Below are 27987 nucleotides of genomic sequence, written 5' to 3' on the forward strand. Positions count from 1 at the left end.
CTCTGAATACTGACCTCCCCCTGCATTTCGGCTCTTTGATCCAAAGTATTATCAATGCCTCGTCCACGACCGGCCTGGCTCAATTTTTTTGAACATGTGGGGCTCGGGTCTCGTGACCTCTTTCCAAACTATTTGTGGTGTAATTCCGGCATTAGTACATTCACTGTGCTCGAGCATCTTTGGAGGTGTTCCGCTGCTTCTGGCGCTGGTGGCAGGTGTGCTGCTTATACTTTTCATACTCCGGAATGGCTGCTCCTTCTGTGCCACACGAGCACCTGTCCCGTCTGCATCTTCTTCGTGAGAGGATGCTTGACTACTATGGTACTTTGCCATTGGCGACTTTAAGCCTGGCATATGGATTATCCTTCAGGTATTCCTACTTCACCTGCGTGCAACCTGTATTTCACTGCCTGGATTGTCCCTTTGAATGGCCTCTGGATTTGTGCTTGACCAACATGGTGTCTCCGGTGCCGGATTTCGATCGACTGATGCGGCCCTTAGTGGCTCACGAGTTGTCCTGTTCTGGTGTCCGGATCATGGCGTGTGGAGCGGCGCATGGTATCCTGGGTAATTGGGACATCTCAGCGGCAGCCTACGACTTCTTGTCCATGAGCTATTTGGAGGAACATTCCGGGTGCCCTCTGATTGTGCTGGAGGCTCCGTTGGTTGGAGAACACGTATGTTCCTTTTCTTTACTCAATTGGATGGCTGAGACTTTTAGTGGCCCTGACAACGATTGCTTGTTGGAAGCCGTGGCCACATATGCTGCCTATACATTCATGGATTAACTGGATTGTCGTCCATTGCGCCTGTGCTACTGGACAGCACCCTGGCGCAACATTTATTTCTATTATTTCTCGTGTTTCTCTTCCTGATGGTCTGCTTGAGTATTGTACTATACTTGCATTGTGTTATTTGGAATTGTATGCTGCAATGAATTGGACTGTAGGACTTTGGCGCTGCATTGGTTACGCCCTGTTCTGCTCTGACGAAACTGAACTCTGCGCACTCTCTTTTCTTGCCTATTACATATTGCTTCGCTGCAGGGGGCGTGTAGTGAGTTCTCCCTGAATACGTACATGCATTGTTCAGTTGGCATTACCACGTTGAATGTTATGTAGCCATGTTTGTGTCTTTGCACGCGACACTGCGTTTACATGTTCTTTCTTGAATAAACTGCTGACTCGAGACTTCCTTCAGACGAGTGCATTCTGTTGTTCCCATCCCAAGCTCTGCGCAGCGACCTTGGTCTGTACATGCTGTGACACACAGTCTGGTATGTTACACAATGCATGTTTTCCACTATCGGTTGTTCGACCCACGATTTAGCCATGGCACACGCGCAGCTGCACATACCTGACAGTTGGTGCTTTTCATAGCTCAGTCATCATGTTAATTATTCAGACCGAAGACGAGCCTTCCTGCGAGGAGACTCCTGTTGCTCCTGTGATGTGATTTCACTAAGCTGATCTTTGTGGTATGGGGTCCCCTATTCGAGCCTGAGAGACCTTCTGTACTGACATGATTGTGATATTGGCTACTTAGTTAAGGGGAGGTGGTAGTATCCTCGGTATTTTCCGATTCGCTAAATTCCACCTCGGTATTTACCGATTCGGTGGATACCACCTCGGTATTCACCGAATCGGTGGATACCACCTCGGTATTTACCGAATCGGTGTATTCCGATTCGTATTTACCGACTGTTACCGAATCGGTAACTGTTACCGAATTTTTACCTACATATAACTTACCGGTTCTACTTTACCGATTCGGTACGGCTCGGTATTTATGAACCGGTAAAATTTATTTACCTACATGAGGCCCTTAATGTCTTACTTTTGTTGGAACCTGTTGGACTTGCAGTAAAACAAAATTGCATCCTATGTAGGATATATCCCTCTTCCTTAATTAAACCAGGGACTATACATGTAACATAATGTGTTAAAATGTGATTTATTTTATTTAAACAATTGTATTTTTTTAATGTTATTCATTTGACTCTTTCAATATATAGCAATATGTTTTATGGAAAGCGCTCTGATGCTCATTTGAACTATGTTCACTCAAAAGAAAAACGAAATAAGTAAAAACCAAAAAAAAGAAAGCAGTGCACGGTAACCTGCGTGGCAATGCCACCACATCACAGGTCTGTTGTTGTTTTCAGGGGCCCATTTCTGCACAAACCGGTACGCACATGGAAGTGCGTTTACATGTAGAAAACGTGTTTGTTCCTCTGGGTGTGCAGAGAAATTGTGCTTACTTCCGAGATAGTGAGGTAACGGCACAGTGGACAGGTGGGACGAAGCACGTGATGGTAAATGATGTGAAGTAATCAAGGCCTGTGTTTTACTGTTAGTCATACAATGCCCAAACTTTGAACAATTGAATCCTGGGAAAGCACTATTTCTATTAGGCTGTGTACAATGAGCAAGACAACAGCATCCCACCCCTTGCACATTCACGTGGAGTACCTCTGGTCTTTATTGCACAGTCCTGTTTCCCTGCATCCTAGTTAATGTCGGGATGAAGGGCAAGTGGCAGGCCTTCATGGTGAGTAAACAACTGTAAAGAAGGTCAGTTTTAAAATCAGCCACATGTGTGCTTCAAAGCACAGGAAAAATAGGGAGCTGCGTCATTTAATTGTAGTTCAACCACAGCGGAAGGACATTCATAATCAGAATGTCTCTTTCTAGGAATGGTGGAAATGGATTCCTTTTGCACTTTCACAGGAATTCTGAAACATTTTGAATTTTCCCATGGAAACTATGAAAGAATGGATAATAGCATTTCTCCTGAGTTCAGAGTCAAATTGGGACAGAAAATAGGCTCGAGCATTAAAATGAAAGCAACCAACATTAGGTAATCAAATAGGTATAAAGTGGCCCATATTTGAAATTCAGGGCTGTTTTGAACTTGTAAAGACACGCTGTATGTGTTTTGCAAGGTATCGGAGACTGGATGCATTTGTGATTGCTGCAGGCCATGTTTGTGGTAATATCAGAGAAAGCAACAGTAAACAAGCAGTGGCAATGCCAATAGGTCTGGCATTAAATGAATGTTGTATGGTAATGTGAAGCACTACAATTAATTAGCATGGGAATAGATATGTATTTGTATGACAGCAAAGAATTGCAGAATAATGTTGCTGTCAAGCCAAATCAAAACATCCATGTAGGTTAATGGTTGCCCTCCTCCCATCTGTGCTCCTAAATGAGAAAACCAACATAAATTATCTTGTTACCTAAGACACTTTCATAGCATTACAATGTGTGTGTACCTGCAAGTTCAACCCCACGCAGCTGGATAAACAAAACGATGACGGCTGTATGAAGAGCCAGATTTATTTTGTGGAAGTGCACAACATCTGCCCAATCAAAACATGTTCTCCTGGCTCCCAAAGTGTGGGCAGAGCCAAAGCCCTTCTTTGATGATACCCACATAACTGTCTGGGGACAGCTGCACTGTCAAGCCAGACCATAAAAACGGCCCACCACACCATAAAACAGGCCTATAAAGAACCAAAAAAGGCCCGCAAACTGAACTTTCAGACGAGCCCTTCGTGCACTTCCAGATTGCCCAATAGGGCAGTCCGTCCTTGAATAAACTCAATGATGGACTGGAATATAAGACCACTACTGATGGTAAAAACATTGATTTGTTGTGTTTTTTCTAAATGTTAAAGCCAACTGTACTGGCAAAATACTTCAGAATAACAGTCTGCCACCGTCTGTAGATAGATATATGTGCTATTTATTGTAACAAGGAGAAAATAAACTACACAATGCTACCACTTCATAACATATGTCATTATTTGTCATTAAAATGAACTACAAAAGTAGTACCACCTAAGAGAACGAAAGAGAAATGTTATAGAGACCGCAACCAATGATAAGATTTCTTTCTTTTCCCTGAAGACCAGAGATGGATGATTAAGCATGACACCAAATCCTCATTCATTGGACTGATGGGCATGCAGTTTGCACATAACTGATAACAAATCCAGGCAGGAGTTTCTATGAACGTAGCTGAGCCTGTAGTTATGGGCATAGCTAAGTTAAGGCATCAGCATGCTATGCAAACTAATCCCTTCTTTTTCAAGTCCCAGAAACATTTGTTTCCTCGGCACTGGAATCTGCTCTATTCCTTTAGGAGAGACAGCAAGTCTCCCTGCTTCTGGTTTGTACATTTTCTTCTGTATTGATGCATAAAGCATGCATCTTGCAAACAAAAGGTGAACTTGAAACTCTGGCTGAAATGTACCTGGATTCAAAGATTAATGGGCAGACCAGTGCAGGAGTGATTTAGTGTCTCTATAAGAGTAGCTTGGGCAGTGATCATGTTATTTCATTAGATAATCTGGAGATAACGAGGTTACGCAGGTGGCTGTGGTATTGTCCTCAAGAACCTCAGAGGAAATGTGCCCTTTTTAGAGTAGATCTAGATAGTAAATCAAGTAACATAAACAATTAAATAAGCATTCTCGAGACAAGCAGAAGATAGAAACCATGAAGGTTTATTAAATCATTAAAGTTCATTACAGAAGGCAACATATGCTTAGTCTTAAATCAGGCAAGTGCATAAAAACATATACAGAGAATTGGATTAATGCTCATTAAAATTGCAGGAAGTAGATGCCAGTACCAGACAGGTTGGCATTTAAGTTAACACACATAGCATGAGACGTCGGGTCTCGCTCAAGTAGATTCTGCAAATTATACAATAAATCATTATGAGTCTGCTCTCTAAGAACCGAGAGAGCTACTCACTCACCTCCAAAATGAGCTCTCTTTTATAGGAAAATACACAGTGAAAACCATACAGTCAGCAAGAGGTGAGCAACATGTCACATAGGCTTAGCGAATCACAATACAGAATAAAATACGTTTCTAGTACCATCCTACAACCATCCCCAAAATGAATATTAATTAGCCCCATTCTAACCTATTGACCTCAGATGTGACAGTACAAATCTAGTTACATATAAAACAATAACAAACATACGAATTGAGTAGGCCCACAGAGGTCGGACAGGAAAAATGGGAGAAATGGTGACATTTGAGGAGGAAGCTTCTTCCTAAGCTTGTAAAGAACAACATTTTCATAGTGAGCAAGTAGTTTTACAAAACTCATTACATTGAATAATGTTTCAGTGCACATTTTGCTGCATGTGGAATCAGTGGGAGATGAAAACATGGCCTTGTTTAGGATTCAAGATGTAGTCTGGGCCTAGCTTGGCGAACCTAAATAAAACACAGATCTGTCAAGCACAGGAAACGCGTTTAGTTGCAAATCATTCATGTAGATAAACAGTCAATATTTATTAATTAAAAACCTGCTCTAACAACATCATTGCAACACAGCAGTTACTTCAACAGCAGTATAGAAAAATAATTTACACATATTACTATTAAGGCGATGTTACGTACCTTGAAGCTAGCTTCACTTTCACAACTTTTTCTTTTTCTCTGCTGTCCCCACTGACCCTGAGCTCATCATTGTGGTATTTTGTATATCTTCCTCCATCCAAAACATCCCTGAGCTCCTCTCTCTCAGTAATGGGGTTGTAGGCTCTAGCTGCTGTTCGGGAAGGAAATCTTCTCAATTGGCAAGAAAAGAACCACTCTTTTGCGCTGCTCATGGTGCAGTTCATGCTGATTTTACAGTGCAGAACAAATACTTGGCACTGAAAATCAACTTGAACGGCATGACCAAACACACTCCGCCGCTTGCGGAACTCCGCGAAGTGCCTCAGAGTTTTCTGGTCACTACGCTTAACTCCGCAAACTCAATCTAGGCCTTAGCTACTCACTCTTTTGGCTTAAAGAAGTGCAAGTACTCAGTACCTGACTCTACCTGCCCATTTAAAGCACTTCAGCCTTGTCCTCAACCTCCTGAAATTCTTCATAAGATACAGCTATCTCTCTAGTGCATTCAAGAGAAATAGAATGCACGAAGTTCAGTTTTTCTTCACATAAGGAGTCTTAATTTGGTCCTTTGATTGCACAAGCCTATGTTTAGAATACCCTGTCAAGATGCTTATCTGCTCTCATGTAAACATGCTGATATGTATATTGAGAACTGCCAAATACTGCTATCAACCAGTGGAGAACCAAGCACTGGCTCGAGGTCAGGCTTAGAACAGCCTAGGCTTACCAAGGAATAAATGGCATCTGTCTTCACTATAGCAAAAGTGAAACCAACCAGAATGCTTAGCATTGCTGATAAATCCATAAAATTCTCTCAAAGGGTGATTTTAGCCCACCCATGACTTACCATTGGTTGGTTTTATCATGACTCTCATTTCCTTGCTTTTCATTGGTCAGCGTGTGCAGATGTCACTTCCTCTTAATTTGTTCGTCCCTTTGATGGAGCATGGACCAAGTATTTGCTAAAGTGTTTATTGGTGTCTTTCTGCTGCTCGCCCCTGGAGTGAGGTATTTTTTTTGTTAATCCCCATTTGTCAGTGGCTTCCCCATCATCGATGCTTCCCCTTCATTAGCTTGCTTCATATATGCTTGTTCCCCCCTTCGCTCTTTGTTTATTTTTTTGCCCCTGTCCCACATAGTTTGAGACTGGCCTATCCCTGTTTTGCATTTTTACTTGCCTCACCCGCGTACTATTGTTTACACCTCTATCCTGTGTTAATTGTTGCATGCTTCACCGTCCCACCTACACTTACCTAAAACTTCACAAAATCTTTGCATGTCCCATCCTCACATCCCCCTGCTGTTGCTTGCCCATGCCCCCTCCTGCCAGAAAAAATGTAGCTTTTTTTGCCAAATGTTTAGCCATACTGCATAGCAGTCGCAACACGGCTAAAAACATTGGCAAAACCAATAGCTCCCTAAAAGCATGGGCTTGCAGAAACAGCAGCCTTTATTTGATTATATCTCTGTGTGTGACTCAAGACTTGCAATGCCATGTTACTAAAGTCCGTTTGGGCTCCCATGATGCTTTGCACAGATCAGGAGCTAAGCCCCAGGGCAAGAGGGGACGATCATAATAATGGTAACAATGAAAAGAGAGGAAGAGCTTGGCCAGGCATTTATATCTCACCATCTCCCATGTCTGCTGCATCGTGTCTCCTGGCGGGTTTCCATCGGGCCCACAGCTGGAACCATTCGGCCATCTCCAGCATGGCAGCTCCCTTTGCATTTCCATTTAGCATGCTTGCACGCTTAGCAGTCTCCCTCGTTGCAGAGGAACACCACTTTATCATTCAGAGACTTTTTAACTGTGTGGGCCTGAAGTTGGTAGATGTTGGTGTAGCGCTGGATAGTTCTATGAAAAACTGGTCTCATAGGTATTAGAAAAGTTTTCATACAGGCCAGTGCCTCGTGTAGGGTGGTGTGGGTAACTGGCCCAGGGCACGTGCACCCGGTCCCTTTTATTAGCAGGGTCATCTGACCGGTGACACCCGTGAAGGATGGGTGTGGAATCCGGCCCTCAAGGAGTGGCTGGTAGAAACACTTCACCATTGCCAGATGGTCACTACATCCCTCCCAAACATTTTTGAAAATAGACCAGTTCACTACGTGAGAGAGAACAAAACAACACAACAAAAACACCACTGAGTCTCTTCAGATTGTTTTCTGGACAGGCTGAGTGGACAGGTGCAACTGGGAGCATGCAGCACCACGGTACGCCTCCGTAGTTAAACCAGGCTACTCTGGGCACAAATGGCAGTGTGGACAAAGTCCCGAACTCTCAATTGCCTGCCCTTGAGGTTACAGTCCACCTGCGCACAGTTTGTCCTGTCCTGTCTCGTCTGGTGTTACGGTATTTAAGTCTATTTATAAAGTTCCCTGTGATGGTGCATTCAGAGCAGTGGTGGAGTCTACTGCAGAGAAAGCTTTAAAAACGCCCATGCGCCATGGATGGCCAACCTGCAAAGACAGAGGACGACACTGCGAAGGTTGAATATCTTCCTCGGCTGCTGTGGTGCTTCCCGTGCCCAATGGTAAATGAGCTTTAGACTTTCCTTTTGTGACAGTACTCCTCTCTCACAGGACTTTCCTTGAGGCCTTTTCTCATCGGGCGTCCACAGGACTGTCTGGACTGTGCGGTAAGACTCCTAGGCCAAACGAAGTGGCCACTGAGGAACCGCCTACCGGGTCACATACAAGTCACTTGTTCCGCCACAAGGGTGGTTGTTTCAGAGTCTGTGTGCTCTTGCCATCAGGACTTTGGGGCACAGGCATCTGTTAGATAGTCTTTGGATAACCAGACTCTGTCCACGCCCTCAGTGCTTCCTGGGGTCCATTGGGGAGAGGCTGCAGATGCATCTCTTGTGTCGGGATTACCCGCTCACTGAAATTCCTTGAGGCCCTTGCCTCTGGATTACCACTGGCCTATGTGAATTGCTCGGAGCACCTTCTTGACCCCCCGACCGAGGTCGCTGAGGAAGTCTGAACAGAACCACGACCAAGTCTCTCATGCAACCCCAAAGGTGGATTATACAAATGGTCGAGTATGCTCTCTTCAGGATCACTGGATGTACAGAAGGTCTCTGGGTGGCAGCCTCCCACAACGCCAGGGATGCCTTGTCACTCGCCAGGATGTTTTGCAGGCGTACGGCTCCTCTCAGGTGGTGTGATACTCCTTAGGTGACATATTATGCAAGTGGCAATGATGATGATGAGTTTTACCACTGGACAACCCGTGCTGTAGGTGGCGACGTCTTGCTAAGTGTGATGATGTTTGTCCCTCTTATTCCTTCCTCCTGCACACCTTTGGTTGTTGTCATTTTCTAGGTGTCAGGAAGAAAAAAAGCAGGGGGAGCCCCATTACTCCAACTGCATCTGGGCAAATGAAGACTATGGATACAAAACAATGCTTTGGAATTAATATCCACCAATTAATAACGGACAGAAAAAATTCATTAATCCTTCCAATGGATTCTAAATATTATCCACTAACTTTTATGAATTTGTAGGGACGATACTAGATAGTAGTTCAAAAAGATTTTTTTATATATATAATTGCATAGAGTCTCTTTTACGACAATACATACATATATCCAGCTTCCTTTTTACCCAAAAATTGCTACAACAGATGCAAAATTATTATTATTAGTAGCATTCCATATCGGAGATAGCCCTGAGACAAAGAAAAACCAAATGAGGGGAAATCTCTACCCTATTCTGTGGAAATTGTAATATTAAATAATTTCTTTTAAACACAATTTCAGCTTGTGATGGGCTTCTCCAATCTGTGGAGTCGCCCCATTTCAGCCTGCTTTTCTTGGGCCTCATTAGGACGAGGGTAAACAAGGAAACCTTATCTAGGTCCAATACCAACTGGGATTCTATTGGCTTAACATCCCATGTAACCTGGCGTAAGTATCTGGATGAGGCGGCAAATCAAGGGGCACAAATGCTCTTATCCGTATATATATATATATATATATATATATATATATATATATATATATATATATATATATATATATATATATATATATATATATATATATATATATACATACATACTACTCTTGTAATCTAAACAAGGTACTGTTTAGTATATTTCAATGGTCACCAAAAGGAGTAATTCCGGGAAATCCGCATCGCGGATTCAATATCTTACAACAACGCTGTTCTAAAACAGCCCGGTACACGCTAGTCCAACACCTCCATGTCAGCGGCTCAGGTACTAGAATAAGGTGACAATGGTACCTCATTTACATTACGTGCCCCCTGATTCGCCGCCTCGATCGCGTTAACATCCAGATACTTAAGCCAGGTTACATGGTATGTTAAGCCATTAGAACTCTGAGTTGGTATTGGACCTAGATAAAGTTTCCTTGTTTGTGCTCTTCTTCCTTCAGACCAGGCCTCTTGATGTGATTTGCTCTTCACAGGAACCTCCCTTGTCACATCCTACCCATAGGACTGATTCTCTTTTCCTCTGTCTCCTGACCAGACATCTCTCGGTAACCTATGTTTGACAGGGACCTTCCTCGTCGCGTCATGCTCTCCCTGTAGGACCTGAATCTCTTCCTTGTGGCCCTCTCACAGATCCTGTCCCTTTCCTAAAGGATCTTCTAGGGGCTCCACCCCATGGCTGGAGGGTCACCTTTCTTCCTTCACACCTTCATTGATGCGCTCCTTGTTCCTCGAGGCTATTCCAGGGTGGCACTTGGTCCTGCCCAAGTGCGGGCATTCTCAGCGCAGTCAGCCACTCCTTATGACATGCTCTGTGGGCCATTGGTGGCCATTCTGTGCTATCCTGAAACAGTCCTTGTTCTTGGAGGGCTCTTTCTCTCGAAGGCTCCTGCCCTATTGTCAGATTTCCCAGTGCGTCCCTGTGCACACCTCTGACCACGTGCTATCAATCTTTCTCTCTCAGCGCCCTTTGCTGGCGCATAGCATGCCCAGTCTTTTCTCTTCGGGAACATCTTCTTTGGCGCTGCCATTGATTTCTCTCAGTTTTTTCACTGTTGTCTCGGCATCTGTCATGGCAAGGCTTCTGAAGGCTTCACTTTCTACTAGGGGTTTCACAGTCTCTCCCCTTCTATGGACAAACAGCCCACAGGGCGGATGGTGTACCTTTTGTAGCATTCAGTTGCTACGGCACACAGTCTCATTTCCTACCAGTTCATGCCCAGGGGTGCTGCCACCACTTCAACTATGTGCCAGGAAGCCTTCTCAGCACTGCTGGCCTTTCTTCTGTCAATGGTGTACTTGACTGCTGCAGTAACTGCCCATGGCCACTAGTTGTCACTGCAGCCCTCTTCATAGGCCCCGGCAGCTTTTCACCTCGAGGTTCTCTCATTTAGCTTTTATTTTTAGGTCGAGTCTGAGTCAGCGCGCATGCGCTGCTCTGGCGATCTGCTGTAGTTGAGTATGAAAGAGACGCCCCGCCCACTCTCCGGCCATATTTGTCTTTGGCTTGGGCTGTTGTACTTCATAAATTAAGGCCTCTGATTGGTTGATAGGCTTCGTAGTCCCTCCATATTATTGCCTTGTCTTCATTTGTAACCTCCCATGGTTACTGGCCCCTTTACTTTGGTTGTTACACGATACCTGTTATTTAGTCTTGTAAGCACTATTTTCTTGATTGAGTTTCTCTACCTGCCGGCATGACATGCTCTGCTTAGATTCAGCGCGTGGCACGTTATTCATAAGCATCCTCTCTGTCTCTCGCTCACCCAAGCTCGTGGTCACAGCCATCTTGTGTTGCTTTCCTCCGGATTCAGGGCTTCCTCCTCCCACCTGTGTCACCTACCAGCTTGCAGACGCTCTTGTGCCCCAGGCATCTACGAGAGCTCTCAAGCTCCTGATGTCACTAGACAAACGAGCATGTACAGAGAGTGCTAGTGACTGCTGCATAAATCTAGCAGCACTAGGCTACACCCACAACCTCCTTTTAAGATTAGCGCCGTGTTGGCAGCCATATTGAAGTCAGGTATACAAAACCCTACCTTGGTGGCAGGAAAAGTGGAATATGCCCATGTCAGTTCTTGGAACTTAACTCATTCGCATTTGCATAGGGTGACCAGATTTTCAGAATGAACAAGTGGTCGCGTGCATACAAAAAAGTTGTGCATATAAAGAGAATGGAGTAGATAAAAAAATATTTGCAATGCCATAGGTCTAGCATTAAAATGCGAGACCTATGGCATTGCAAACAAATGACTGCGATTGTCCCGGCTGCTTAGAAAGTTAAAGCGAGCATGGTGCGCTCATGGGCGTCCGCAGAAATTTTTCCAGGGGGGGGCGAACCTGGCAAATGAAGGGGCGTGGCTAATGTTAATCAATAGGGGCGGGGCTAAAATGGCAGACAATCAGGATCGGGTAATGTTCAGGCCAACCTGAGAAAAACAAGCATTGGCATAGCCAATAGGTCTCGCCTTTGGGACCTTATGACTGACTCACTGACTGAAGAACTTATATAGCGCACTTTTGCCAAGGCGTCTTGGCGCTGGGTAAGTATGATGCCGGCAGTATAAGTATTTAGTTCTGCAGCAGGTCCCAAAGGCGAGACCAATTGGCTATGCCAAAGCTTGTTGTTATATCTGGGCATGTTGAGAGGCTAGGGGACTGGGTCTCAATGTCGGGTAGGGAGCGCAGCAATGACCTACTCAATTTGAATGCGTAGGTAATACAACCGGAGGGGTGAAATGAAAGATTCACTACCAGGAATAACAGGAAGGTAGAAAGTTAGGCTGGTTAGAAAGGTAAGGCGGCGTAGAGGCAGGCATGGTGGTGAGGGGAGAAACAGATGCATGCTAGGAGAGCGCTGTGAGGGAGTGAGGCGAAATGGGAAGAGGCACTGAAGGTGGGTCGGGTAAAGACCGTAGTGAGGCAAACAGAAGGGTAGCGAGGGGTGAAGGGTAGACAAAGAAGTGAGGTGTAGAAGAAAAAGATTCAGGAGCAGAGACAGGTAAATCAAAGATGGAGAGGGCACAATAACGCAGCCGTAGAACGTGAGAGGGCCAGGTAGAGAGAGGGAGATGTGTGTCAGAGACAGGTAGAGACAGCTGAGGAAGAGGGAATAATAAAGACTGAGGTAGACAGGTGAGGTAGAGGGGTGCGTTGATATAAAGGAAGTGCAGAGATGTGTCACAGATGTTACTGAAGAGGAAAAGAAGTAGAGATATTGAGAAAGAAGTAAGGTACAAAAAGAAGTAAAGGGGTGAACAGAGGTAGAAAGAGTGGAAGGGGAGAGAACACTTAGAAGATGAATGGCAGGGTAAAATGAACGATCAGGCAGTGAGTGTGAGGAGTGGGATACAGAGGCATATGTGGCAGTGAGTGCGAAGTGCGGGGTACAGAGGGATATGTTGTGGCAGTGAGCACAAGGTGCGGGGTACAGAGGGTTATGTTGTGGCAATTAGCGCAAGGTGTGGGGTACAGAGGGATATGTCATGGCAGTTAGCGCGAGGTGTGGGTTACAGAGGGATATAAGGCAGTGAGCGCAGGCAGGGCCGGCTTTAGTGCTCGTGGCGCCAAGTGCGACAATGCTTTTTGGCACCCCCAATGACCACCTCCACTACAGGTTCTTCATAACCATCCTTTGACAGCGCCCCTCAAGCCTCCGTAACCATTCAGTCTCAGGTGCATTTAATTCATTTTATAGCGCCGCTCCTATCAGTATAAGGTCTCAGAACACTTTACATCACACAGATTACATAGAGACAATCAATCATAAGTGTGTAAATCAGTGCATAGGAAATGTTACATAAGAGAGAGGACAAGAAGGTGTAGGAGTCACATGTCATCCATACAGGTAGGCAGGATAGTTTAAGAGTGCTTGGTCACGAGAATCAGAAACCTAGAATTTTAAAACCTAGCACCATGGATGGGGGTTCTCTTTATTAATAAGAATTGATTTCTACCCAAATTAACCCATTTTGCCACATTAGGATAATGAAAAACTGGGGGGAAATCATAACGCCCTAGCCCAGTTTGCATGCATCTTTGATAACAGTTTTTTGCTCACTGTTCCACATTAGGATTTTAACTCATAAAGAGTTATCAACAATATGGTCTCTCTGACAAAAGTGTGACCCACTGACCTATTTACATTACATTATACGCACTTTGTGAGCTGCACGTTCTTTGCAGCAAGCATAGTAACCCTCTGCGCTACCTTAGGATGAGTAGAAACTTCCATTACACAAAACTTTGATCTCTCCCTCTCTCTCTCTCTCTAAGGAAGTGCATTAATCACTGCAGTCATTTAGACATTTTTATTGGTGGCTGAAAATTTCTAGGAGTCCAGGAAAGAAGCAGGTGCTTTTAAAATCATCATATTAGGGCCCCCTACACGAAGTCAGCAGCCAGTGCGGTGGCACCGGTCGCACCGCCCTCGAGCCGGCCCTGAGCACGAGGAGTGGGGTACAGGGGGATTTGAGGCAGTGAGCGTGGGGAGTGGGGTGCAGAGGGATATGAGGTAGTGAAACACAGGGTCGGGACGTCCTGCCAGACATGATAGGGTGCATACTGGCAGATAGATATGTTATTGACACGAGTCTGTGTACGTTTTAGTGGGATCTGAAATCCGGGCTATGCTGCAACCTCAATTTTAGACTTGGGATAATAATGCATCGAGTCCCCCTAGACCTTCATTCAGAAGACCCCTTGCTCTCAAGCTACAGAGTGTTAAAATGAGGTCTTTGTGTCCAGACCTAACCACTCCTGCTTGTGGCGCCCAGCTCAAACTGGCCATTGTCATTCTGTTTGTGATAATCAGCCACAGACAGAATGACAATGGGCGGGAGGGGCTGCGAGGAGGAGTGCGAGGCGCCCCATCAGGGAGTTGGGGCCTCTGGCAGGGAACAGCTCTGCTCCCTGCAGGGCCCGGAATTACTGACAAAAGGCGTCCGTAAAAGCATGGCTGGCCGCAGGGGGGGCAAGGAGGAGCACTCCAGGGGGGGGGGCACGCGCCCCTCCTTGCCCCCCCCTGCGGACGCTCATGGTGCCACGGGCTAGAAGGTGGTATCTGGCCCAGATACCAGCCTCTCTCCCACCAGGGGCCTCTGGGTAGAACTCGAGTTAGTATAAAATGTTCCCACTCAGGACTGCGGATCGCAGGATCCGGCACTCTCAGAGCCGTGTAGTACCCACCTCTTCTCCCCTGGATTCGGTGACTAGAGGCAGGGTCACAGGTATTGAACAGTGTGAATGTGTCCACAGAAGTTGGGTGAGCGTTCCTGTCAAAACAACTCTTAGTGGTGTGCAGGGCATGACCTCACAGGAAATGAGCCTCGTTAAGGCACATTTAAGCTGCCAGTCTTTTAACGGTACACGTTCCTTGTTTACGGTAGATGGCGGCGCTGGTCCTCAAAAAGAGAATGTGCATTATGTATCTAGGCCCCCAGAATGGAACAGGTATGTCGGACAGGCATTGTTGGGCAACTTCTAGACCTTAACTCTCACTAATCAACCAGTGGGTAAATATATAAACGGATGCGACTGAGCTCTTTACGCCCAGAATACCACTGGGAAACGCGCTCCAAGGAAGCGGCTGTCTGTGAGACTTCTCATCACAGTAAACTTGTAGCATTGGGTTACACATCTCATAGCCACACTTTATCCTCTCACAGCTATCCAGTGTCACTCACCAGGAAGCATCGAATCCACTGCCAGTGGTCCCTTATTTCTTCTGCTTGTTACACTTCTTCCCCATATTGAAACCTCTTTGATTTAATGGGGCATAAGGCGCACCCCATCCCTCCTAAGCAACAGATCGTGCTCGTTGCTATCAAATATACACACCCACCCTATCAGCTGGTCTCCATTGGAGGCAGAGCCTTTGAGAAGGCAGCTGCCATCAGAGAACATGCCCGTCCCCAGATCACATTTAATTTGAGAGTTGAGCAAACTATCCATTGAACTGGTTTCGCTATAAAAGATATGGGCACGCCTTATACTAGCAGCTAGGGAGCCTAACATGGCCTTCACAGGAGTCCTTTGACAGTAAGGGTATGGCACATTTTTTCCACAGGGATTGAGTTTCACCAGAGCATGGTACCCACCTCTTACCAAGTACAAGATGCAGGACGGCAGGAGGGTCTCTCATGCGCAGTTGTGACCACTGGTGTGTTTAACTCAAAGCAAACTGGGAGCTCTTCATGGGCCAAGGGAGACAGAAGAGGGCAGCTCAGCGATGCTTTTGGGGTTGGCAAAGGTGCGTGATGTAAATTCTGCTAGGTCTGGCGTTTTCTGAACAAACATCTATGTTAAACATGAATATGCCTTCGTTTGGCTCCTCCGCTCACTTGCTAAAAAGCATTACTTCAACAAAGGGCTCTTACCCTCTTTTCTCAATTTGTTCATCTGTGAAATGGATCCAAAAAAGACAATCTCTTTGGCTGCAAATGCCTCTTTGGACACACTCTCCCGCAGCCACAAGTGGCAACCTGGACGGAAGGTATTAGAGCTCCAGTTTGAAAGTGGCAGCTCGATGCGCTTTGCTCCTCGACTCAGCTCACCTGTGGGAGTGCTTTCACCCCTAGCTTAACCTTGCTCTTGTTCATTTGCTTTTCTCCCCCTGCCCGCCACATTGCTCTGTCTATCGTTTGATTCCCTATGCCCTCCGTGCCCCTTCCCCCACCACACCATCATTTTTGCTTCCCCACACCCGCACCCTCGGTTTTGCCTTCCCACACCCTTCCTGTCTATGTTCCTTCTACTACCTTCTGATTGCAACCCCGCTGTCCCTACACACACACACACTTTTAAACAAGCAATGAGATAGTTTAAGCTATTAGCATTGTAAATGACAATGCCTTTTATTTGTTTTAAAAAGCAAAACATAAATAAAAGGCATTGTCATTTACAATGCCAGTAGCTCAAACTCGTGTAAATGCGAGACATTTTGCATTGTAAATGCTTGTTATTTTTTTTTCCCACTGCCTTGGAGCATAACTGTTTAAAACCAGTCTCTTTTGTGGCTAATCTCACCCTGACCTGCCCACCAGACTGTCTTTATGCTATAGGGACCAATCTGTTCCCCCACTCACCGGTTTACCGGCTCGCATTGAGGCTCCATTACTGTTCGGACAAATTCCTGCCCTGCAGACCATCAGTGCGCTGCAGCTGCGGGTCACCAGGTGGCACTGCTTTCAAAGCAGGAAGCCACAGCAGCAGCTTTTTGGAGGCTGCAGGCCTTCTAGCTTGCTCATTTGCAGAATGTTTATCACAGAAGCGGGTCCAGTCTCACAGCAAGCAGAGTGCCGCACTCACTGGGCTCCAGGTTAGGCTGCCTTCGCTTATATATCAGCCCTCAGTGCACTTGATTGTTCCCGGCTCGGCCACGGGGTCACTAGGAGGGGGTCAGAAAACAACAGTTCTGTGGTACCGCACCTGCTTACTCCCCGGCATCCTCACTCGCATCACTGCCTGTGCTGGGGCTGTAGCCTCAGACAGGGGATCCTCTGATGCGGCCTTGGGACACCAAAAGCTCGGGACAGCTGCCAGTCGTTCCGGCAGGCAGGGGGCACTTCAAGTGCTGGGGGGTGATGCAGCATGTCTCCAGCAATGGGGGGACCGCATAGCTGTTTCTACGCTACACCCCCTTTCTTTGACAAACTCTGGCCTGGTTGCACACCTTCTGCCCCGCGAGCCCACCTCATGCCCTATGGGTAAGCGGGCACTTCACCTTGCCCGCAACGGCCTCACCGGGGTTACGGCAGCAGGATTTTGTGCCAGCTCTCCTTTCCTCTCTTCAGGGAACACCACTCATCGGTGTTCCAGCGCTGGCTCACAGCAGGCGGCTGCTGTAGGGTCATCCTCCTTGCCCACTGATTGCAGCTGATTGGCAGGGGTGCCTATGACACAGGCTATGCTTCCCCCTCGCTAAACTTCAGGGCTGCTGCACTCATGCACGCAGGTCCAACCAGCTCATCGCCATTGTAATAGGTAGGACCATAAGCCCTCATGAAGCTCAAATAATGATGCAGAGACATAGTCATACTGTTAGGAACAGGCCCAGGGCACATGCACCGGGCCCCTTTCATTAGCAGGCCCACTTACCGGTCACACCTGTGATGGATAGGTGTGGGGTGAATGTAGAAGCCAGCCCTCAAGGAGTAGCTAGTAAAAACACATAGGGGTATATTCACAAGAACGTGTGATAACTACAGCAAGAGTAGCTTAATGCAACTCTCAACATCGCAGCCCATTGCGGTTAAATAACCCCGTATCAACGTGGAATTCTATACAAGGCGGTACCATGCGATAGTCTGCCGAAACCGCGGACAATGTCTTCGATACAACCACCTCGATGGAGATACAAACACAAACCACAACACAAAAAAACCTGCGATGGGCCAGTGCGCGATGAGGAAATCAGCGATAAGCAGCGCCAGGTCTGCAAAACACACCTGGAAGGTGGGAAAAATCACCATAATAGTAGAAAAAACACCCAAACACAAACTGACCAACACCCAAGCACCATGGAGGCAGCCAGAGCAGGCGCAGAGGACGAGCGCCACACCACAAGCACCCCAGATGACCAGCCCAGGACCTCGGGGACAGGGAAGGGCAAGGACAAGAAGAAGAGGAAGACGAACTTCAGTCCGCAGGCGAACAGGATCATAGTCACGGAGGTGATGGAACACCATCAACAACTGTTCATCACCTCCAACGTGTCATTGGGCACCAAAACTGGAATATGGCAGGACATCGTGGACAAGGTGAATGCCGTCGGAGAGCACAAGAGGACAATAGATGAGGTCAAGAGGCGATGGAATGACATCAAGCGGAAGACCAAGGAGAAACTCGCAGCCAACCAGAAGGCAGCAATGCAAACTGGAGGTGGGGGCCCAGCGCCACAGCTCTTGCTGTATGACATGGAGGAGCTGGTGTCGATATTCATCAGTGTGGATACTGTAGCTGTAGTCGGGGGACCGGACACTGCTCGACAGGACTCAACACAACCGCAACAGGGTGAGTGACCACCAGGTACTGGGGGGACGGGTGGAGATGGCCACTATGGCACACATGCACAATCAAGCAGAGCACAGTGCACACCCTCAATGACTCTGGGTCATCGCCCAGATCTATGGACTGTCACAATGTACAATGCCATGCTGTCTGAATGTCAACATGTACCATGCGGCTACATACATGTGGACATATTGCACTACACCATCTCCCCTTCACATTGCAAGGCCACTGTCCACACGCCCTGCAAAGCAGTCCCGGCCACTCTTCACTGATGACGAGGAGGACAACCCCAGCATCGATGCACAAGCCCTCCTAGACATCAATGACATCATCCGCGACTCACCGCCAGGATCAGGGCTGACCAGCTGCATCAAGGAGACCCAACCCACCACCCAAACCACCCAGCAGGAGGCACCCACGGCCCTGGCAGTCTCCCAAGACCCACAGGAACAACACACAGCCTTCTAACGCCGTGTGCTGGAGACCCAGAGGGAGACGGCTGAGCAGGTGGAGCTCGACCTCATGGCCACGAAAACTGGATGGCAATCATGGGTGTCTACGCCCACTCCGTGGTCTCCAACGAGCCTTGACTGATATCACTGTAGTCCTGACATGGAGAGAAGAACACCTGTCAGCTCAGAGGGGCACCAGCGATACCAGCCATGAGCTGGCACACATGCGGCGGCTCATGGAGGACATGGTGCGAATGGAGGCGGAAAGGATGGCAGCCACCGCTGCACATCAACGAAATGTAGCTGGGATCTTCCATGCCCTGCAGATCATCATCATGGCTTTGCTGCCACAAGGCGTGGCGCAGATGAATGCTGCTACCCCCACACCAGCCACATCTCCGCCTCCCTAGTGTGCCATTGCCTCACAGTGCGGCTGACGTATCCACTCCGGCACCTGATGTGTCAGTGGCATACAGTGCCTCAGTCGGTACTGCAACACCCACAGGTGGGGCAGAGCATACATCCGGGGATGAGGACGTGGATGGGTTTGTGACCGGGAGGCACTAGCATTTATTTCTGCCACCTGGCCTGTTTCTGCTTGGTGCTGCACATGGCCTCATGACCTTCCACGAATCCCCGATACACTCCGATGCACTCACCTTGGACAGCGACATGGACTGACATATCCTGTTTGATGAACAATGACATGGCGACCATACTGCGGACTGTACCCATCCTCTTCCGCAGTACTTGTCATCCCCGGATGGACTCCATGGGCCATACTGTGCTCGGCATTGCCCTGTACCGCTCCAGCTGCAGAACTTCACTGAATGTGCAATAAACATCCAGTGACCCTCTGCTGTGTCATGTCTTTCATCATTCATTTATGAATGTGTGGATGACTGTAGGGACAGTGATTTCCCTTTCGTCAATGATGCTCATCCTGTGGGATGCCAGTCAGAGGGTGCTACATTGCATATTGTGTACCGGGTCCCGTGAATACTTCAACAGGGACACACGCATCAGTCACTTCCATGTCCGGACTTGGACTGAACCACGCCCAGAGTCCACGAGTCATTGTTGCAAGCCCTGCACTGGTCCGGCCTACGGCAGGCCAGACCACTCCGCTAACGCTCCGAGGGGGGGCCCTCATTGCTACCCGTTGCAGGCATACTCGCTGGTGATGTGCAGGTCACTGGTCTAGTTGTCAGCATGTCACAGCCACTCCCTGAGGGCAGGTTTGCATGCACACCGCAACCATCCGGCACAGGCGTCACATACCATGTGACTCCGCCAACATAAGGGGCCTCCGACGTCACCTTCTTCTCTGCTGGTGGTGACTGGATGACGGACGCTCCACGGTTCTGAATCATAAAGGGCCCATGAGTTGTTGCGCAGAGGGTTAGTGGCACCCGAGGCCTTGCGGCTGTCACGGGCCTACCATCACGTGGTGCTGACTGGGGTTTGCATAGGGTTAGTGGCACCCAGAGCATTGCGGCCGGCACAGGCACCCCACCACGGAACGGTGACTTTGGGTACACTGAGTTAGTGGCACCTTAAGCTGCTGAGCGGGTGTGCAGCCTGCGATGATGCCCCAGCCTATCCCGGCGGTCCAGAAAGCTCAGGTTTTGTGTGCCCTGCTGGACCGCAGTGTAGGCCAGAGACAGCGGGCAGCATGGGCCTACCTCCACGTGTTGTCGCTTCCGGAATCCCAGAGTTAGTGACACCCATTGGGCTGAGTGGATGTGCAGCCTGCGATGATGCCGGGTGCACTTGTATGTCCTATGCCATGGAGTAATCAAGACCCAGCACCAAACGTGAGACCTGGTGGCCTGCAGAGCAGGGATGCATGGTGTGGAGGGTGCCATGTCCGCGGGCCCTGGGCTTTTGGCTTGCAGCGGCAAGTGGTGGGACCTCCTGTCTACACAACGGTTGTGGAAGGTAGGCAGTGAGGCCTGGGTGTGCCTGGGTGTGCATGGGCGGGCATGCTCCGATGGGTGGCGGGAGGGGCTGGGGTGCCACTGCCTGGGTGTGCATGGGCGGGCAGGCGATGTTGTCTTGTGCAAGTGTGTGTACTGTGCCAATCATGGTTCTGGACTCTGTTTCAAATGACGGCTCCGTCTCAGATGTGTGACCTGGTGTACTGCTATACATACCGGCAAGTGGTCTGGGTGCGCCAGGGCGGCACTCTCTCTCTCCCCCTCTCTTCTTCTCTCTCTCTCTCTCTCTCTCTCTCTCTCTCTCTCTCTCTCCCTCCCCCCTCTCTTCTTCTCTTTCTCTCTCTCCCTCCCCCTTTCTTCTCTCTCTCTCCCCCCTCTCTTCTTCTCTCTCTCTCTCTCTCTCCCCCTCTTTTCTTATCTCTCTCTCTCCCTCTCTTCCTCTCTCTCTCCTTTGCGCTCTCTCTGTCCTTTGATGTGTGCAGGACACACCTTCTCATCATGATTTTTGTCTTGCAGGCTGTGACCTACGGATTGTCCCGAGGGGAGACGCCATGTGTCTTTATTTCATTTCAGTGTTCATTTTAATAAAGTTTCATTTGTTGCTTTGAAAGTGAATGTGTGATGCTAATTCTTGTGGCGACACATGCATGTCACCAGTTGTGATTGTGCGATATCAAGCAGATTATTTTGTACATGTTTAGGTGTAGCTAACGTGGAATGTCTTTGGTCGGGGGGTTGCCGGGGAGGAGGGGTCCTGAGGGTGGTGGCGGCGGATGTTGTTGCCCTTTCGGCCCTCCGGGCTGCATGTTCAGTTGCCCGGGTGCATCTGTTGTTCTTCAGGTGTGGTTTGATTTTGCACCAGGTCAGAGCAGGTGTTATTTTCCTGCTGCAAACGCACCTTATCGTCTTTTTTGTGTTCTTATCGCAGTTCTGGCTGGTCGTTGTGAATGTTGTGGAGTGGTGTTGTCGCGGCTTTTGGCACGGGAACTCCTACTCTGCATCTCATTAGCAAAAGTTGCGGGGGTCATCTGTGGTGATGTCTTTTTTGCAGCTGCTATCGTGGGTAAACTGGTGCTGTGGGCTGTTAACACCAGCTTGTGAATAGGGTGATAAGTTTATCGCAACTTTGGCTGCGATAATGTGGCGTTCACTCGGCGATAGCACCTTGAGAATATGCCCCATAGTCTAGAAACACTAGACCGTAAGCAGCTGGTCACTACACCACAGTGGCATTTTTTTTGTTCTTCTTTTACTCTAAGCTTTGGTCGATACCTTCCGTCCCCTCCCCCCCATGACTGCATGACATTTATATATTGTAAGTACTGCTCGCTGCTCAGTGCTTAAATGACAATATAGAATTATAAGCTGTGAAGGAGTTCACTTTTAAGCCCTGTGCCCAAACAAGTTGTGTTACTAAATGTTCAGCAGAGTCCCCCTACTCCTGTCAGAGCACAAAGAAAGATCTGCCTCTATTATGATGTGTTACTATCACCTGTACAGCGAGACCACTATGTGTGCAAATGAGTTGCTATAAACTCCGTGGGAAGCTCTCTATCATTCCTGTGAAAGCACGTTTTACTCCAGTATCTGCTAGATGCTTCCAATTACATGTGCTTGAGTGATGTATGTCAATTCCTTTTCAGAGCCCACGTCTAGATTATACCTGGGCGTAGTTCGCGGAGTTTTGCTACGCGGAACTCCGCAAAGCTACAAAAGAACTCCGCGAAGTTCCACAAGTGGCGGTGTGCAGGGCGAACTGCAGTTTGGGCTGGTATTCCTGCTGCTCAGGTAGAAATTCTACCCGAGCTGAAGCTCGCGCTCGTGAACTTACCGTTTGTGATCGTGAGCGGAGTTTTCTGCCCTCCGCGAGCTCTGCAGAGTGCAGAGTGCAGAAAACTCTGCAAACTCCACAAACAGAGCGAAGTTCACCCCCAGGCTTACCAGAGATTGAAGAGCCATCGACTAGCCAAAGTAGATTCTTTTGCAGAGTGGAACATGGAACTATTTCCAAGCCAATGGTCCAAGTTAGGGAAAGACCTGGTGGCCTTGCATTCTCAGAAAAGCCGCTACCGGTGCCAAGCACTTTGTGACTACCCTGGGAGCTGAGCGAAGGCCGAAAGGGAGGACCTTGAATTGATAATGGCACCATGCCAACTCGAACTTCAGGAACTGACAATGTATGACATGCATTGGAATGTGAAAACATGCATCTAAGAGATTGAGAGACATCATAAAGTCCTCTTTGTTTATCAACAAGAGAATCTCTTGCAACGAGAGCATTCTGAAAGGCTGTTTTTAGATTATTTGTTTAGTCGTCTGAGATCCATAACTTGTCTCCATTTTCTGCATTTCTTCTTTATGAGGAAGAAATTCAAGGAAAAACCTTTTCCACTGTGCCGGAAAGGAACTTCCTCTATTGCTTCCTTTAACAGGAGAGTTGAAACTTCTTGCCTTAAGAGTGTAAGATGTTGATAAGCCCTCTTGAAAGGTGGATGACGAGGAGGCTTTTGGACAAAGTCCAGGGTGTGACATTGATAAATGATGTCCAGCACCCATTTGTCTTTCGTGATGCAGTTCCATTGATGGAAAAATGCATACAGATAATGGATCCTCTGAGGCAGATGATAGCAGGAGGTGGCTGGGGGGTTAAAAATGTCACTGATGTCTGGAGGTGTCTTGAGACTTTCCTCGAGCTGAAGGCCAGCGTTGAGCCAATTGCTGGGTGTAAGGCAAGTTGGAAGCTCGTAACTGCTGTTGTTGCTGACCGACGTACTGTGGTCTGTAGCCCTCTTGAAAATACGGCAGATATCGGAATGACAAGATGGAAGGTCTCTGCTGGAACTATCCTCTTCCCCTTCCTCCATGAGAGGACTGGTGACATCACTGTTAAAGCGTACCTTGGGAACATTGCATCTCCGCTTCAATACCCTATAAAACATTGACTATGTTCTTTCCAAATAGATTTTCCCTGTCGAAGGGCATGTCTACTATTTTTAAATAAATCTTAGGGTGGAAAGATGTAGCTTGCCACCAACCCTGCCTACGGAGATCAGCAGAACCTAACATCGGCCCGAAGCAATGGAAGACAAGTCCATAGCCATATCTATTACCTGAGATGATGCTCAGGCAACCTCCTACAAAATTGCCATTACTTCCTTGTCTTTATCCTCCAGGAGATGATCCAGAAGAGGAGCTAGATCTGACCACATTTGGCAGTCGTTGCGCCCCAGAATAGCTACGGTGTTGAAGGCCTTAATGGATGTAGCCACAATTGCAGCAAAGCACTTGCCAAAACTATCCAGTCTTTTTTCTTCCCTTCCCTGGGGGAGCTGAGCAAGCGGCTGACAGATTTCTGGAGCACTGTTGCTCTGCCTGCATAATCACTGATTCCAGCCGAGGATGTCTAATTAAACACACAGGAGCAGAATCATGGGCTTTATACTTTTCCCCCATTTTCAGCACCAAAGCTGGGTTCCTCATCAACGTCAACCCCTCCTCCCAGATATAACCAACTATGGGGAGGGAGCATACCGATTTTCTAATCATAAAGGAAACATTCAGTCTGAGCTATAGGAAGTGGTAGGTCAAATCTTTTGAAAGCTCTCTCTAACAACTTGTGGAATCGTCCGATATCCCCTGAAGGAGAACTTACTGGAGAAGGAGATGGCGATGGTGAAGAAGGTGCGATATAATCATCCCATTCCTTATCACACATGCCTGAATCTTGGATGAGCTCTCCTTCCTCTGGCTGATCATCGGGATCACTTTCAATACAGTGATCCCTGATAGTAACACCACAGTCAGTCTTTCTTCCTGCGCTGGAGGAGGTGGGGGAGTAACAGGTAGTGGTGATGTAACCTGTATTCCAGAGTGATAGGAACTGAAACATGAGTGTCCGGAAAACGTTTGTAATGATCACTGAGTATATGCATAAGATCCGTGACAACAGAAGTTGGTAGTAACATGGCCTCGCCTTTTATATCTTATTGTTCCTCAAATGTCTCATATGAGTAACGGTCCTGAAAAGAATCATAACGTTGCGGATGACGATGAGCCATGAAAGAATAGTCTCCTTCCAAATATTCTGATGTATTTTGGATAGGAACTTCGTCTACATTATCAGTGTCCTGACATTTTACCTTTAATTGTGACGGGCTGTAAGTTGACCCAAACAGACTCTCATCTCCTGACTTCTCTGTATCCAAAAGATGAGATGGAGGTAGAGGTAATACTTTACTAAGAGATGTCAGACCTGGAGAGCTCTGGGCAATTTCATGCAATTCATTGTTTTTTGTGCTCCATCGATGAGAAAACTTATAAATAAAGTCGTTTTATGGTTTTATCACCGGAAATTGAATCGTTATCAGAGACTTGGACACCGTCGTTGATGGAATGGCCGTCGACGAAGTCGTCTACGAAGTCCCTGCTGTTCGAAAGGTGGATGGGGCCGTCGATGCGGTTGCTATTGTAAATGAGGCTGTCAACGGGACCATCGTCACTGCTGTCGCCAGAGCCAGCGGTGGCGGCACAGCAGTAGAAACAACTGTCTGCTGTGATCTGGATGTTGTTTTCGACGAAAAGTGCGTCTACTTTTGAGGAGTTAAAGGCACAGATGCTGAAGAAGACATGAAAGGGTTCTTCTGGACAGAACTTTTTGATGGATATTTATGGGCTGCCTTTTCTGCAACAGAAGGTTTCTCAGCCTTCATCTTTTTTGAGTCCGTCTTTAATGAAGTAGAGCCTTCATTTTTATGCTTTCGCTCAGGAGTGGAGTGACTAGGGCTTTCCTCCTAATCAGATCCAGATTCAGATCTGGTCTTCTACTTTTGGAGCCATACGAATAATCTGACCTCCCTGTGCTTAAGAGTTCTGGCAGAGAAGGCTCTGCAATATTTACAATCCCTGACAGTATGCTTGGGATGTAAGCAGTACAGGCAGTCTTTGTGAGGATCTTCTGAGAATAGCCTTGCCTTCCCACAAGACCAGCATGGTCAAAAAAAGGGTCTTCCCAGATCCTTCTGACATCTTAAAAAGTTAGTGAATATGAGGATAAAACACAATACATTATGCTGAAATCAGTAGAAGTGTTTCAGAGAGGAACAGAGCAGGGTCAAAAGTTCACCAACTGTAAGAACTGAGTAGAGCTCAAAGTGACATCCTCACACACAATGTGTGGTTAGAAATGTGAGGTATGGTGACCCCGCAGGAGAGATAGGGTTTGAATGGTTGAGGTTTGGCTCTAATGAAATATATTGGTTTACAAATTTGCTATATGTTGCAATGCTTTCTAATGTACTTTTAATAGCACTGCTTAATTAAGTACCGTGGATGCCCACCGTGACTATAGGGAACATTCAACCATCTGAATCTATGTAAGATTCAATACTGGAGAATATTTGTTTTTGTTGCTGTTTTTGCCCCTTATTGAAACATGCTGCTACGTTTTTCCTTGCATTCCTAAGAGACCAACATAATTAGAGTTTGCAACTTTGAGGACAAACGTGTTGTAAGGAAGCAGCTGCATCTCTAATCCTGTGTGACATCTTTGCTGAAGCTTTGGAGGAGAATGTGTATTCAGTGATATACTCATTAAGTAAAGTAAGGATTGGAAATATTGGCTTTTTTACAACATTTTAGAAATCTTATGTGTCAGCAGCAGACAGATTTTATTCTGAACTAATATTTAACTCAAGCATTTTCTTTGTATGTGCCCTAATTCTCTTCACTTTATGTTTCTGAGTTGCAACAACTCAGCATGGACGCAGTGTGATCTTTGTTGTATTTAAAAGTCAAAAGTTCAAGTTGCATTGCACTGGATTAATAATATGTTGCAAAATATATACAGTTTTATTTTATGTTATATGTTAGAGGACCTAGTATTAAAAAGTAACTCAATCCATCAGGAATTAAATAAAGTTAATCCTTTATTGGCAGCATATTCAAATACATCTTCTCCAGGTCCATCTCCCAGTTGCAATGACATTAACTGTCTATCTATCTCATTGAAGCTCCACACAGAATGTAGAACCCCATTGAAAGAATAACATGTCACCTGCAGTAGCCAGCGATCTAGGATTACCATTTAAAGGAATATACACAGAATTACATTTTTATATATGTAACATATCTCCCTTATTCAACAAAAAACAGAAACAAACAAAAACTCATGGAACAAAAACAATAAAACAGAATTATGTGAAATCTGCATAACGTTTAGGTGCATTAACAATACGCTTAACATCTTTAACTCTATGAGCAATGGAATCACCATTAATATGTTCATTATTCACATCAAGTGACAATTTTCTTGTGGAAGCATCTTTAGGACATTTAGCCAACCTTCTTACATTCCATACTTTCCCATCTTGTGTCATAACACTACTCTCGAAAACCCTTTTAATCTGGATCGAATCACTGAACTTATTATCACCTTTACAAATTAAACCAGGTTTTAGTATTTTTACCCAATCACCTATCTTAAGATCATGGTATCTTGTTCTCCATTTGTTGTCATACCACCTTTTGGTTCTGACTTGTTTAGTCTCAACACGTTCCGCAATCTCCCTCAGATCTTCCCCTTTAGAAAACAAAAAAAATGGGACTTTTCTCTTAACCACCATGGAAGTACTTCTGAAGCAGGATCTCTTCCTTTAAAAAGCTTAAATGGGCTAACCTCAGTTGTAGTGTGTGGTGTAATTCTATAGGTCCATAAACGTTCCCTTAACACACTAATCCAATTTGCACCATATTTCACTGCTTCAATGACAAAACCTTTCAAAACTCGATTAAAACGTTCCACTTGACCATTTTCATGTGGTTCATATAATGAAGTAAACCTGTGGTTAATACCACACTCTTTTAGAAATTCAGACATTTCCAAAGAAGTAAGTTGAACACCATTATCAGTAACCAAACATGATGGGCAACCTTCTCTGGAAAAAATATCTTTAAAGAAACTAATCACAGCATTAGTGGTGGCTTTCAGAACAAACTTTACCTCGGGCCATTTAGAGTGATAATCAATTATTACCAAAGCATACCGTGAAGATTCAGGAAGTATTTGAAAAGGACCTGAAATATCAAAAGCTATTTTTTTCCACGGTTCAGAAGGCCATTTGACACACTTAAGGGGTGGAATATGAACCTTAAGCATCTTCTCGCTTGAAACACACTCAGGGCACTCCCTGACCATTCTAT

The 27987-nt window shown here is 46.6% G+C and overlaps 1 protein-coding gene across 1 annotated transcript in view; it reads right to left on the reverse strand.

Annotated features, from left to right (window-relative positions):
- The window catches only part of NME8 (NME/NM23 family member 8), a 1023835-nt gene that overhangs the window by 727903 nt on the left and 267945 nt on the right, over nucleotides 1-27987 (reverse strand). The window lies entirely within an intron of this gene.

The sequence above is a fragment of the Triturus cristatus genome, chromosome 5_2, assembly GCF_964204655.1.
Source record: "Triturus cristatus chromosome 5_2, aTriCri1.1, whole genome shotgun sequence".
Lineage (NCBI taxonomy): Eukaryota > Metazoa > Chordata > Amphibia > Caudata > Salamandridae > Triturus > Triturus cristatus.